The following is a 14,771-nucleotide window of genomic DNA, read 5'->3' as shown; positions in this document are numbered from 1 at the left end:
GATACATTCCAATCATTTATACATTAATTTATTTTTGCTTTTAAGAACCGAAGTTGATCACTATTTTTTAGTTTTAATATTCTACGATCTCAATAAAGTTTACATCTTTTATATTTAACCAATTTAAATCAGGCATAAATGTCAAGAATTATCGATTCGTCTAAATTATTCCGGCTAAATTAAAAAAATAAACTAATAAACAAAATAGAAAATAAATATTTTTCATCTTTTATATTTAACCAATTTTTTAATTAGGCATAAATGTCAAGATTAATGTATAAAATTGAAAAAAGAATTATCTAATTAATATATTGTTAAATAAGGTAATGATGTTAAAGTGTTGACAATAATTCTATGATAATTAAAAAAAAATTAATAGTATATTGTTTAGTTATTGTATTTTCAAGAAAAATGGAAAGTTTTTTATAATAATATTTACATTTATTTATTTCGTGATATAAAAAAATTACATTTAAATTTAGATGTATAGTAAGTTTGTGTAAGTATTAATTTTTATGTACACAAGTTAAATGCTTAATATTTTGGTTACAAACTTATGTTAACTATTTGTGTTGGTTTAAGATGTTAGTTATGAAATTTTATGGTTGTTTATATGTTTTCAACCCATGTCTAACACGGGCTAATATTTTAGAAATATATTGGTGGGTTAGATACTTTTACATAAATGAATTTCTGATCATTTTTGTCGATTCAAGTTAGCCGATAGTCTACATATCCAGTAAAGTAAGTTGTGTTATTGTTGTTTCCTATTTGTCTTTAATATATTTATGAACACCAAATATAAATAACCTATAATTGTCACTAAAGTTAATAGCATTTGGTTTCCCAGTTTTCTAATTTTCTGTTTTATGTATTAAAATCCTTCATTAAGTCAGCAAAATTGAAACATCATGCATTATAAAATTTTGTTTTTATATTATGTTGTTCATCGTTTTCATATAATAACCATTTTATATTATATTATAGATTTGTTCAAAATTAAAGGAAACGTAATTTTTGGGGTCAATCAACGTCTTCTAATAAGAGGAGTTATTCAACAGTTAGTCTATATTTTTAGTTACTCTTTAAATGTTTTTTAAGAATGCTTTTTCTTAAATGTGCAGCTTCAACGCCAAGAGAACTACTTATTAGCATTTTGAACGGTAACGTTTTATTTTAAACGTGTTAAAACACTATATTGTATTAATATAATTTTGTTATTAACTAAAATATAGTAAATAAAAATTAATATGTTATTAACTAAAAATTAGGCACTTGTAACAGAAAACTCTAAACGATTTTTAATATATTTATTATTAACTGCATTATACCTTTTTGATAAACAAAGTTTTAATAACATTGAATTTATGTTTACACACTTCTTTTTTCTATTTTCTTTTTTAGAAATGATACCAAACATAATTTTCAGTTATCCAATACTATTTTATTTTCTTAAAAACCAATTAAAATATGTGTTTTAATTACGATGTGTATACGAATCAGTTTATGTTAATTAGAGGCGCAAAGATATTTCTCTATTATATTTTTACTTATATTTGGATTACTCAATTTATATTGTTTTCATACTTAGCAACAAAATTCACAAATTTAGTTGTGGTCTATATAAAAAAACAGTTTTTGGTTTTTAAGTAAGATCATACCAATTATTTTTTTATATTTTAATTTGAACTAAAACTTTCATAAACACATTATGCTAAATAAAATCAAAAAGACCGAAATTATTTTGACTCATAGGTTGGTTCTAAAAGTCGGTGTGCCAATAATGTTACTAAGCAATATGGATCAGAATAATGGTTTGTGTAATGAAACTAAATTGTGAGTAATTAATTTGGTTAGGCGTTTTGTTGAAGTAAAAGTTATTTCATGTACTAATACTGGTTATCGCACTTATATAATTCCTTGTGGTCTAAAACCTTCAGATAATAAACTTTAGTTTAAATTGAAGAGAAGGTAGTTTTTTCCAGTTGTAGTCTATTTTGCAATGAACATTAACAAAAGTGAATGTCAATCTCTAGCAAGAGTTGACATATATCTCAAAAACCCGATGTATACACATAGACAACTCTATGTAGATTTATCAAAAGCGAAGAGTGGTGTTAAAATTCTTATATTAAACAAGGAAGACAAAATTACAAATAAAGAATAAATATGGTTTATAAGGATGTCTTTTTTTTAGCTTATAAATTTTTCATTTTTAACCTTTGATTATGTTTTCAAATATTGTAATTTGAATGTTATTTGGATTTATCTTTGTGTTTCACAATCATTTATTTTCGTACCAATATCATTTACGACTTTGAGTATGTTCTCGTCCCGAATAAAATATAACAACTTATGTTGTCCTTTAAAATGACATGTGTTTGTTCGAAAATATCAATATTTCCACCTGTGTCGTACACGAGTTAATAAGCTAGTATAACACTAATCTTAAGAATGTTTAAATGCAAAATCCTAATTACTAATTTGAAGGAGAGTGGAAATTCCTAACAGATTCTTCAAATGTCCCTTCTTGATTTTCCTTACACTCATTTTACATTTACTTCATTTGTTGTTCCATTTCATCTACTGCCTTCCGTTTTGTTTTCCGATTGTTCTTCCATTTGGGGTTGAATTACTTTGTACTTGAAAATTTGTTAAATTAGTAATGCCATTTTATATTATACACATCAATGAGTCATATTGTTTAATAATAGAGCCACATTTTGATATTTTATGTTCTAACATCAGTTTTGCATTAGTTACAAATTAGTTACAAAGTAACCAATTGACCTGCAAAGTAGTCTCTAACATAGCTTCAATCCAGAAAAGTAATCTGTTAATATGAATCTAATACCTTATAATACTCATATCATAAAGTTGCTGAATGAAATTATCTTAAGAAACATATATGCTGAATAATAATAACCATAAACAGCAATAATAATAATAATAATAACAATACCTCTTTTTGCAAACTTCAAGCATCATAATATGATTTAGACTCACAAGATATGGATGGTGTCCTGGTCACAACAAAATGTGGATCCGAAGATCTTATCCCCGAATATCCAGCCCCTACTATCTCCTTGTGCATGCACCTTCGCCCACACATTGCGATCACCTGCTAAAATTCAGTCTTACTGTGGTTAGAACCATACAACTCAATCTAACTCCTCATGTACTATGACTAAAATTCATCAAAAAATGTAATCATTATTGAACTAAAAGTTAATACAATAATTATATGTGAATGATCAAGATAAGTTGCATATGTTTGTTTTGATTGTTTCGTCTTTCACTCGCATACTTCTTTTGCCATTTTTCTAAGCTCCAACCCTTTAAAGAGAAAAATATATATATGTATAATATATAAAGGGCAATAATTATAAGAAAAAAAAAACAGTAATTCAATAACTCGCTTAACAAACAAAAGCGACACCAATGTCAAGAGGCACCAAATTGGGGGGGGGGGATTAGAAGTTATCTCGAATTTCTCTTCTTTATCCCCAATAATATGTCCGCCCTCTCTCACTTTCTTTTTAAATTCTAGCTTCCGCTCCCTCATGAGGCCTCTAAAATGATCCTTCAACACATTACAAATCCTTTATAAATGCTTTTGGAACCCACCTCCAAAGGATCTATAACAAATAACAAAGTAAAGTTAGAGTGCGACAAAATCCTCCTGCATTACCCTGAATCAGATTGGGTGCTTGTGGATAATGCTACTTGAAGAGGTATGTACCCGCCTTAACATCGAGCGGGGCGGGTCAACCCACAAGATATAGACAAGAGGCTTGAAATCAAGATATCATGAAGGCACAAAGCCAAAACCTATGCGCACGGCGCATATCACATATGCTCACGCATATCATATATGCTCACGCATCACATATGCTCACGCGTATCACATGCTCGCGCACCATATATGCTCACGCATATCACATCTGCGCGTGGCGCATATCGCATGCTCGCGCACCATATATGCTCACGCATATCACATCTGCGCGTGGCGCATATGACATATGCTTGCGTATATCACATCTGCGCATGAAACATCTGCGCGTGAGAATAAAGAGAAGACTTCGCGCATCCTCAGGATAGGCGCATATCACACGTGCACATAATCAACCTCGTCCTTATCCAAATCAGGATAAGGACAACCTTGATTGTGCTCGTCAGACAACCTTCTAGAAGGTATCTTTTAAGGAATAAGAATATGCTGATGTTGACAGCTGCCAATGAAAGGTGGACAACTCAGCAAAACCCATGTGCTACCACGTGATTGCACATGGGTCAGGTAAAATGCCTGGGTCAGAGAATAATCAATGAAAAAGCACCAGGTGTCCTAAGGACACGTGGCGCAAAGCAATAGGAGGAGGCCAAAAAGGCCCTAATGGGATCTGAGCCCAATCATTGGAAACCCTAACACTATAAATACCACACCACCTCCACAAGGGGAGGTAAGCAAGAAAATACATTCCAATTCCTTACTCACTCTCAGATTATTATTATCTTCTCCTACAATCTCTTATTCTCACACCGGAGGGTTACCCCAAAGAGGACCCCTCTGTCCCTTTCTGAGAGGTAAGTTCACGGTGCTGCTCGTTTTGTAGGTGGAAGAACTCATACTCCGGAGAACCATCGGTGAAATAGCATACTCATACCCGAGGAAAGTTGATCGTCTACCAGTGAGCCGATCCACGTTTCTTCATTGGCGCCATCACCTGTTACAACGGCAACAAAATCTCATCAGTTCTCTCTGAAAAACTTCACCATGGTTTCTGGTGTTCGAAACAGCGATCAAGTTCTGGAGGATATTGAGCGTGAGGATGTTAATGAGGGACAGCAGTTTCTGAGGTGCCGCGTGATTATGCGCGCACTACCAATAACCATCCCTTCATCACAACTCCTCATAGCCAGACTGAAACTCCTCCAGACGATCTCACGTTCCAAAATTTGACCGGCGCGAAACAAAAAGGACCAATGGGTCCAGAAGATGAAACAAATGACCCTAAAGAATGGCTCATAAACGAACAACGGCGTTTAATGAACAAATACAATGAGCTGGTCAAACACAAAAAGTTAGCCGACCTAACACAAAGGCTCGCGTTTGATAAGCAAACCATTCAAGGAACAACAAAAAGGGCGCGCGCGCCGGAAGATGGTCACTCTGTTCACACTGAACACGCTGATTTTAGTGATGAAGAAGTGCACAGCATGAGGAAGACGCGAGATACTCATGCAGGAGGCTCACAGCTCCGCGCGCACATGAACATGGCGCCTGGAGCCAAAGCCGATCTGGATCTGTACACACCGCCACCAGCGAGAGGGCAAGTGGACGTAACCACACCGTACAGGCCAGCCATCTTGGTGAAGCATTCAAAATTCACTGAGAGCATCGCGAAGGCTCCCATTCAACACAAAACTAAGATGCCAAGTGGGTTGGGCAAGTACGATGGCACAACAGATCCAGACGATTTCTTACAAGGTTTTTATAACACTGGAAACCTAGAAAGCTGGACGATGCCAACATGGTGTCACATGTTTGCTCGCTGCCTCACGGGCGCGGCGCGTGTCTGGTTCGAAAGCTTGCCGACTGGGCAAATCGATTGGTTCGAAGAGCTATTGGAGAAGTTCCAAGCTCACTTCGTACAGCAGCGCAGACACACGCGCGACCCTGATGACATCATGCATTGCGTGCGCAGGAATGATGAAACGATTGAAGACTACATAACTCGTTTCAATCAGGAATCTCTTGCAATTGGAGGTATCACTGAGCAACTCTTGCGCGTGGCCTTTATACAAGGTGCACGCAGTGATCAACTCCGTAGAGCTCTCGTGAGCAGAGATGGCATGCCAACCACTTGGGCCAAGCTAATGGAAGCATCGCGAGTCTTCGCGCGAAATGAAAAACAAATTGCCCAAGATAGAGCAAGAGAAAGAGGGCACCAAGCAGAAGCACCGCGCAACAACGAAAGGAGGGGCAAACAAAACTCTGTATGGTCCAGGTTGCAACAAACCAGTTTTTCTCCCGCAGAAAAGCAGGCGCAACCAAGCTCACCCCAGCCCCAAAAAGACAGTCGTAATCGCGGAGAGGGTGACAAGAGGGAGGGGGGCAGAGAGCCTAACAGACCTCTACCAAGAATATGGACTCCCCTCACTAAAACGCCTTCACAAGTGTTAAGCACAGAGAATGTCCAGTTTAAAAACCCCAAGCCACTACACTATAAGGGACCAGCAAACAGTGGCAAGTATTGTGAGTTTCACAAGTCCACAGGGCACAACACCGATGCATGCCACCATTTGAAGGATGCGATTGAAAGAGATGTGAAATCAGGCAAGTTGGCTCACCTGGTGAAAAACCCAAGACCAGAGAATGAACAACCAGATGGAGCCTCAGCCAGCAAAAAGTTCAAAAGAATCTGTGTAGCCGAGGGAGGAAGGCAAGGGCAAAGATCGAGAAAGAGAAGCGCGCAAGTCCAAGGAGATTGGCGCGAGAAACAAGTAATCTTCCCAAGAATCAGGGGAGGCCCTTCTATCAGCAGTCCTCTAGTCATCACTACACACATTGCTCATTATGAAGTGTCAAAAGTCCTGGTGGACACTGGCAGTGAATCAGACATCATGTATGAGCAATGTTTCAGGAAGTTGGATCCAGCAGACCAAGTAAGGCTCGAAATTGTGAATGCACCAATCTCGGGTGTTTCAAATGAAATCATTCACCCCTTAGGTCAGATACAATTTGAACTAACTATGGGGGATGAGAAACACAAGCGAGCTGAAATTGTCAACTTCTTGGTCTTGCCCACCACTTCATGCCACAATATGATCTTGGGTAGAGGAACGATTGCCCAATTCAACGCCATACCGTCGCCAGCGCACGGCGCGTTGGGGTTCCCAACACCAACAGGTGTAACATTTGTATACCGAGATCATTTGTGCGCAGTGACAAGTATTCCGCGGGAAGGGAGAATGAAACTTCCAATGGCAAACAACGCGCCAGAGGAATGGATTCTCAACCCAAAATTCCCAGAGCAAACAATCACAATTGGAGCTACGATATCAGACGACACAAGGTTGAGAATGAAAAGATTGCTCACAACGTATATGTCGGTCTTCGCGTGGCAACATTCTGATATGACTGGGGTTCCGCGAGACCTGGCGCAACATTCTCTCAACACGTTCAAGTCCGTAGAGCCAATTGCTCAAAAGAAGAGAATCATGGGGGATGAGAAGGCAAAGGCCATGAATGAGCAAGTAGAGGATCTACTGAGCGCAAACATCATCCGCCCAATACGATACCAGACATGGGTAGCCAATCCTGTGATGGTAAAGAAGAGCAACGGGTCATGGAGGATGTGCATTGACTTCAAAGACCTCAACAAAGCATGTCCAAAAGATTGTTACCCCCTCCCAAACATTGACGCGAAGGTGGACTCCGTGGCGCCATTTAAGCTCAAATGTTTTCTGGATGCCTATAAGGGCTATCTCCAAATTCAAATGGCACCACAAGACGAGGACAAGACTGCCTTCAGAACCGACAAGGATGTTTTTTATTACACAAAAATGCCCTTTGGTTTGAAGAATGTGGGAGCCACCTACCAAAGACTCATGGACGCGGTTTTCAACGAGCAAATTGGAAGAAACCTAGAAGTCTACGTGGATGATTTGGTGATCAAAAGCAGGGAGGAAAAACAAATGCTCAAAGACATCGAAGAAACCCTTTGGCGCCTAAAGGAAGTAAACATGAAGCTCAACCCGAGCAAATGCACATTTGGCGTAGAAGAAGGGAAATTTCTCGGTGTAATGGTCACCAAGGATGGTTTCAAGGTGAACCCAGAGAAGGTAGAGGCTATCCTTGACATGCCCTCACCATCCACCATAAAAGAAGTTCAAAAGTTGAATGGTAGATTGGTATCAATCAACAGGTTCCTAGCGAACCATGCAAGCAAATCTACCCCATTCGTTAACACATTGAGAAATTGCCTAAAGAAAAGCCAATTCAAGTGGACGCCTGAGGCCGAGCAAGCTTTCAGTGAGATAAAAGAATTTCTGATAAATCTGCCTGCGCTCACAGCTCCACTTCCTGGCGAAATTCTAACATTGTACCTGTCAGCAGGAGAGCGCGCCATCGGCAGTGTTGTTGGTGGATCGCAAGGGAATCCAAACACCAATCTATTATGTGAGTCGGGTGCTGACAGTGCCTGAGACGCGCTACTCCATCATGGAAAAGTTAGTTTTGTCACTAACACACGCGTCGCGCAAGCTTCATAGATATTTCAATGGTCATCCTATTGAAGTTCTGACTGGTTACAACATCCAGCAAGTCTTGCGGCGTCCCGCGCTCTCAGGAAGGCTGAAAAAATGGGCGCTGGAATTAGGAGAGCACACGATCGCCTATAAGCCCCGTCCAGCAATAAAGGGACAAGTCTTGGCTGATTTCATCGCAGAAATCTCTGAAGGAAAAATTGAAGAGGCTCAGCGCGAGGTAGACCCTCCGCGAGCCAATAATGAAGAAAATGTTTGGAGATTATTCACTGATGGAGCTTCAAACAATGAAGGGTCCGGCGCAGGCCTCAAGCTGGTGGATCCAGAAAGTCATGAGTATACTTACGCAATCAGGTTGGATTTCAAGAGCACCAACAATGAAGCTGAGTATGAAGCCCTGCTGGCTGGTCTGCGCATAGCGCACAAGTTCGGAGTTAAAAAGCTAGAGGCCCATGTTGATTCATACTTGGTAGCAGCACAGGTCAATGGCCTTTATGATGCCAAGGAGAACACCATGCCTCTGTATCTAGAGCAGGCGAAAAAACTCATCGAGCAATTTGACTTCTTCAGAATCATACATATTTCGCGCAGTGAAAACAAGTCTGCTGACGCGCTGAGTAAGATGGCATCAACCAGCTTCGATCACTTTGGCAAAGATGTCAGGGTAGAAGTAATGAGCAACCCGTCGGTGGGAGCGAAGTTTGTCCTTGTAATTCATACAACCCCTTTATCATGGATAACTCCAATAATGGAATTCTTGAAGGAGGGAAAGGTACCGGACGATCGCGCACAGGCGAGGAAGATAAGACACAAGTCGCAGAACTATGAACTGCTTGATGGTACATTATATCGACGCTCTTATCTTGGACCGCTCATGAAATGCCTAGATGCTGAGGAAGCAAGCTATGTGATCAGAGAGATACACGAAGGAATCTGTGGAATACATGCTGGCTCGCGCATGGTGGTTGCCAAGGCAATGAGCGCAGGTTACTATTGGCCAGGCATGTACTTGGATGCGTTAAAAGAGATCCAAAAATGCAAAGCGTGTCAGAGCTATGCGCCAAACACCATGCGGCCAAAGAACAACTTGATTCCGGTGACCTCCGCATGGCCTTTCCACAAATGGGCAATCGATATTGTGGGTCCCCTACCGCAAGCGCAAGGGCGAGTAAAATTTTTGGTAGTGGCAGTGGACTATTTCATAAAATGGGTTGAAGCCAAGCCACTAGCAAAAATCACAGCCGAGGCGATGAAGCAATTTATCTGGAGCCACATCATATGCCGTTTTGGCCTGCCCATAGAAATTGTGAGCGACAATGGCAAACAATTCACCGACAGGAAGATATCCAGCTGGCTCAAGGAATTGCGCATCAACCAAATCTTCACTTCAGTATACCACCCTCAGGGGAATGGCCAAGTGGAGCGCGCAAACCAAAGCTTGCTAAATGGGCTGAAGAAAAGGTGGAGCGCGCGAGGAGCTACCTAATGTCCTGTGGGCGTACAGGACATTAAGCAAAACCAGCAATGGCGAATCCCCGTTCAGCCTAACCTATGGAACGGAGGCTATGATTCCAGCAGAAATTGGATGCCCATCCCATAGAGTGTTCATGATGAGTAAGATTGATAACGAGCGCGAAAGAAGGTTGGATCTCAACTTACTTGAAGGGCGCAGAGAAGCGGCTATCATCAGTGAAGCCAAATACAAGAAAAAACTAAAAAAGTATTACAATCAGCGCGTGAAAGAATGCCACTTCAAGAAGAATGATTTTGTCCTTCGAAACAATGAAGCTAGCCGCGCGATACCCCGGGAAAGATGTCCCCAAATTGGGAGGGACCTTATCAAGTCTCGGAAGAATTGGGAAAATGCGCATACGCTTTAAAAGATTTGAATGGAAAGAAGATCCCGCGCGCATGGAACGCAGCACAGCTTAGAAAATGTTTCATGTAAAAATTGTCAAGTTTGTAATCAAGGCTTTTTAAGCCATTATGAATAATGATACGCGCTATCTTCTCTTAATGTGTGTTCTATTACCTTTTGCATACATGTTTCACACTTCCCTTTATTAATTTTGAGCAATATGACAACATTGTATTGACATCAAAACAAAAATAAAACGAAGTAAAACATACATGCGCGAGCTTCAAGCTCAAACGCGTTAACGAGTTTTAACTCTAAAACGTCAGGGCCTTAGCCCAATAATATGAGCCTTAGCTCAGGGCCTTAGCCCAATAATACGAGCCTTAGCTCAAATCACTCACAAGATCCATCCTGCATGCTGCGCAGCTAGACCATAAAAAAACCTAAGCACAACTAAGGCAAAGCACATGCCAAAACATAGTTGTTAAGGTCTCAGGTCGAGGTCGCGCATGGAATTGTAATGGATATCAGAGTAACACATACTGACACGTAAAGGCTAAAAAACTCATAATTCCCTATAATAAATGCGCGATAACGTAGCGCAAAAGAGGAATAATGAAACGCCAAGGCACGTGTCAACATAGTCAGGATATTGCAAAATCACTTAAAATATGACAAGGATTAAGTAAAATAATTTCCTTACAACCTTGTTCTTATTTCAACGTGCAAGCATATCTTATATTCAACAAGCAAACATGCAATATAAAGAGATGAATGGGGAATGCGCAAGATGCGAATAAGGGAAAAACAAAATTTCATTCCAAAACATAGAAGGTTACAAATTTACAAAATGATGAGATACAAACTGCAAATAAAAAAAAAAAAACATGAAGGGCTTCTCAAGTCTCTATGTCGACGTCAGCCTTTTCATCGCCCTCATCATTACCTCCCTCAGCATCTGGCGCAGCCCGCTCCTCGTCATCTCCAAACTTGCCATAGTCAAGCTGTTCGTCTTGAATGGAGTCGTCTTCTATCACAATAGTGTCAGGAGTGGGTCCTTTGGCCACGCTAGAGCCGCTAGCAGAGGCAGCATTGCCCGCGCCATCATCGCCGCCACCAGCCCCTTCACACTCGTCAAGTAATTTCTTTAGAGCGCCGAGATCGGGCTGATCAGCAAGCAAGGCTATCTGCAAAGCATAAGGAAAAGTGTGAGTACAAAAAGACTAGGAAAATAAGTCAAGGTAAACTCAATAAGGTTAAAATACCTGCTCAAGGATGGGAATGGGAGTATTCAAATACTTCTCCCCCACCTCGGCCATGTCCGCGCAGACAACGTCGAGCTGATAAGGGTAGTCGGATGGGTTCTTCTTCAGCATGCTATATTCACAGCCATCCTTAAACCCTTCAGCTCGACCCACCAAGCGCGAGGCAGCGTTGCAATCTATCACAAGGGTCTGAAACTCGTCTGAGTATTTCATCGCATAAGCGCAATGAGTCATACCCTGTGAGACTAGCCATTGGCGATCCTGCGCGAGGGAAGAATCTGAGAGTTTAACAACTCAACAGTTTCCTTGGTCTGTTTCAGCTCCTCTCTGTCGGACGCTGCTGCCGCCAAGGCCTCTTTCCTTTCCGCTCGCGCAGCATCGAGCGCTTCTTGGCTAGACGCTGCCGTCGCCAGGGCTTCATCCTTCTCTGCCCGCGCGGCCTCAAGCTCCTTCTTCAGGCGCGCAACCTCACTCTCTAATGAAGATTTGTCAGTGATAGACTGCACAAGCGCTTGGTCACGCGCCTCTGCATCCAGCTCCAAGTCGCGCACTCGCCACGCATACTTGGCCACGTCCGCCTCTGCTGCCTGCAGCTCATGCCCGCGCTTCACGAAGGCAGCGTTGGCACTTGCTCGGTTCTCGCTGAGTTCTGCTTGTAGTTTCTCAACTCTCTCTCGAGCGTCAGAAAGATTCCAAGCAGATACCTTAGCCTCTTGCTTGGCCTCCGGAAGAGCATCACGCACCTTTACATAATCATAGCGAAGCTCTTGGGAGGCAGCAAAGAACGCTGACCTAGCGAAAAGATGGTCGTTGAGCAAGTCCACGCGGGCGGGCTCCTCTTGAAACGTCCTTTCAGCTGGAGGCACGGAGTGAGCCCAGAAGTCTTCACACACCCCCATGGTTTTAAATGAGCTATCCTCAGTAATATTCCATCTCGGGCGGTATATGTGATCGGCTTCCTGCAAACACAAAGCAACGTTCTAGTCATCTAAACACTAATATGGAAGTCTGCGCAGCGGAGTAAAACGAACTTATACCTGCGGGGAGCAAGCAGAAAAGTCAGCGCCAGCCCCATGAGAAGACTGCGCCACGAAATCTCGTGGCGCTACAGGGCTTGCGCGGCCGCCATCGGAGTCTTCAAAATGGACCTCCTCATCTTCCTCTATAACAGGCCTTTTCTCCTGCGACCTGGAAAAATCAAAACCAGTCTCGCGAGGAGGGCTACGCGCAGGAGGAGGTGAGGGAGGTCTCGACGCTGCGAGATCAGCGCGTAAAACAGCCTCCTGCTCCTTAGCAATCCCAATGAGGGGAGATTCAGTGCTTGCAGGAGCAGGAGCAGAACCAACGGCGCTGGCGCCGGCGCCAGCAGTGCCGCCAGCAGCTTGTGTGCCAGCTATAATGCCTATGAAAAAACCAACAAAGAGAAATGATTCAGGACTTGATCTAAAAAGGAAAAAGTCAGAAAATAAAAGCGCAATATATACCTTGGCGCACCGCCGTTCGCGAGTTAAACATCGCCATGAAGTCCATTTTCCCCCTTTTGAGGGCAAAACAGGGGACTTCAAAGCAACCTTCGGCGCAGCCTCGGTACCTTGTTGCGCCTGAGGTTGATCCACCAAGGTCGCCGGCTCTACAAACATTTGAGTGAGCAAAGATTCATTAATAACTCTATCGGAATCACGCTCATAAAACCATAAAGTATAAACAAAGTATACCTGTTGAAGAGGAAACAGCAGGCGCAGCGCCGCTTCCCTTTTCCGCCGCGCGAAGAGAGGAGGTGGCGGCACCATACCTCGTGTGGACAGGAGGACTGCCCACACCTAGAGGCAAAAAAGACAAGGAAAACTTAGAGGTAAACCCCTTGGTTTTCTCAAGTCCCTTCGCTTGAGCAGGAGGATTCTGAGCAACAGGGGCATCATTTTTCTTCTGTTTTTTACTGGCCCCAGCGCCAGTTTTCCATTTAGCCTTACGCTTGAGTTGTGGCACCTCAGCTTCCTCCTCCACCTCTTCTTCCGCGAGCTCCAGCTCATAGTTCTCAAGCGCATCTACAATACGTGCAACATAAATGTTAACCAAATTTGGTATTCTAAAGGCGTAAGCATAAGTACAAAGGCCTACCAGGCGCATCGCTGTCAAAGCAAAATCCCAAATCAACAGGGATGAACATATCAGCGAAGCGATCGGGGAAGCCAACTTCCCCAGCGCCCAGCGCGACAGAGCCACCCTCCATATGCTCATCATAGGCGGCGTGGACGTACTCCTTGCTTACTGCATAAAACAAGACAAATGATATCAGCAAAACGAATTATATTCACGCAGAAATAATGCAATGAGCTAATAACTCACATAATCCATCAACTTGGATAACAGGCTCAGTCGCGCTGTCGGCCCACCTCCTGCTCATGCCAACCCCCACCAGCGCTTCCTCGCAAATATTCTTGGCGGGGGATGGTTCAGCAGTCAACTTATTAACCCATGCGCCAGTTGGGTTCTTAAGAACATTCACATCCGCGGGCGCAGAAGTGATCGCGCGCATTGTCATGCGGATGGGAATCACACCAGCCTTAATATAGAAAAATTTCTCAGACCAGTCATGAAGGCTCTTGAAGGAAACAGTGCAGCACTTGACCTTCTGACTGCGAGGAACGAATGAGAACCAAGAATCTTGGATTTTTGGCTTATAAAAAAATTGAAAGCGCCGAGGGGTTGGCTCCTCGCGCTGAGCTTTGCACATGAACTCAAAATGAGTCATGCACACAAGTCCAAAAGGATGGACTTGGGATATGTGAATCCCATGAAATTGAAGTAGCGCACCCATAAACCTTGTCATCGGAAGACGAAGGTTGCAGTGAGTGAAAAAATGGCAATATAAGGAGATATAGCCGGTGGGCGGATCTGCCGCCTTTTGCCCGGCCGCCGGAAGCATACAGCCATACTCAGGGAGAAAACCCTGAGAGGCGATGAGACTGTCAAAATCAGATTGTCTCAATTTACAGGGAATCTCATCCCACCTCTTTACTGTCTTGCCCTTCCCCACCTCCTCCGACGAGGCCTCAGCAGCCCGTTTTCCCTTGTCGGTCTTCTTCAAAGTGGACATGACTGATGATTTTACACGGCGTTTGCTTGGGGAGATTGTGGTGTCTGGGTTATCAGACATACAACTGTGAAATCAAACAGAGGTTACTTCAAGAACGGAAATCGGAATAAAAATGGAAGGAAAGGAAAGCTCTGAAATAACAATGAAGATGAAGAATAATAACTCAAAAGGCTTGCTTTTATAGGCCCAGGAGAGAGAGAAACAGGTACTGATCAGAGTTCACGCGCCCCCACTCGCAGGTGAAGGCCAACGCGAGCGCGACACGTGTTCCTGACTGTGTGAG

This window comes from Bidens hawaiensis, unplaced genomic scaffold (assembly GCF_021521415.1).
Source record: "Bidens hawaiensis isolate Kalapana, Puna unplaced genomic scaffold, B.hawaiensis_p1.1 tig00045596_1, whole genome shotgun sequence".
Taxonomy (NCBI): domain Eukaryota; kingdom Viridiplantae; phylum Streptophyta; class Magnoliopsida; order Asterales; family Asteraceae; genus Bidens; species Bidens hawaiensis.
The sequence above is the reverse complement of the archived record's forward strand: the minus strand, read 5'-3'. Positions refer to the sequence as shown.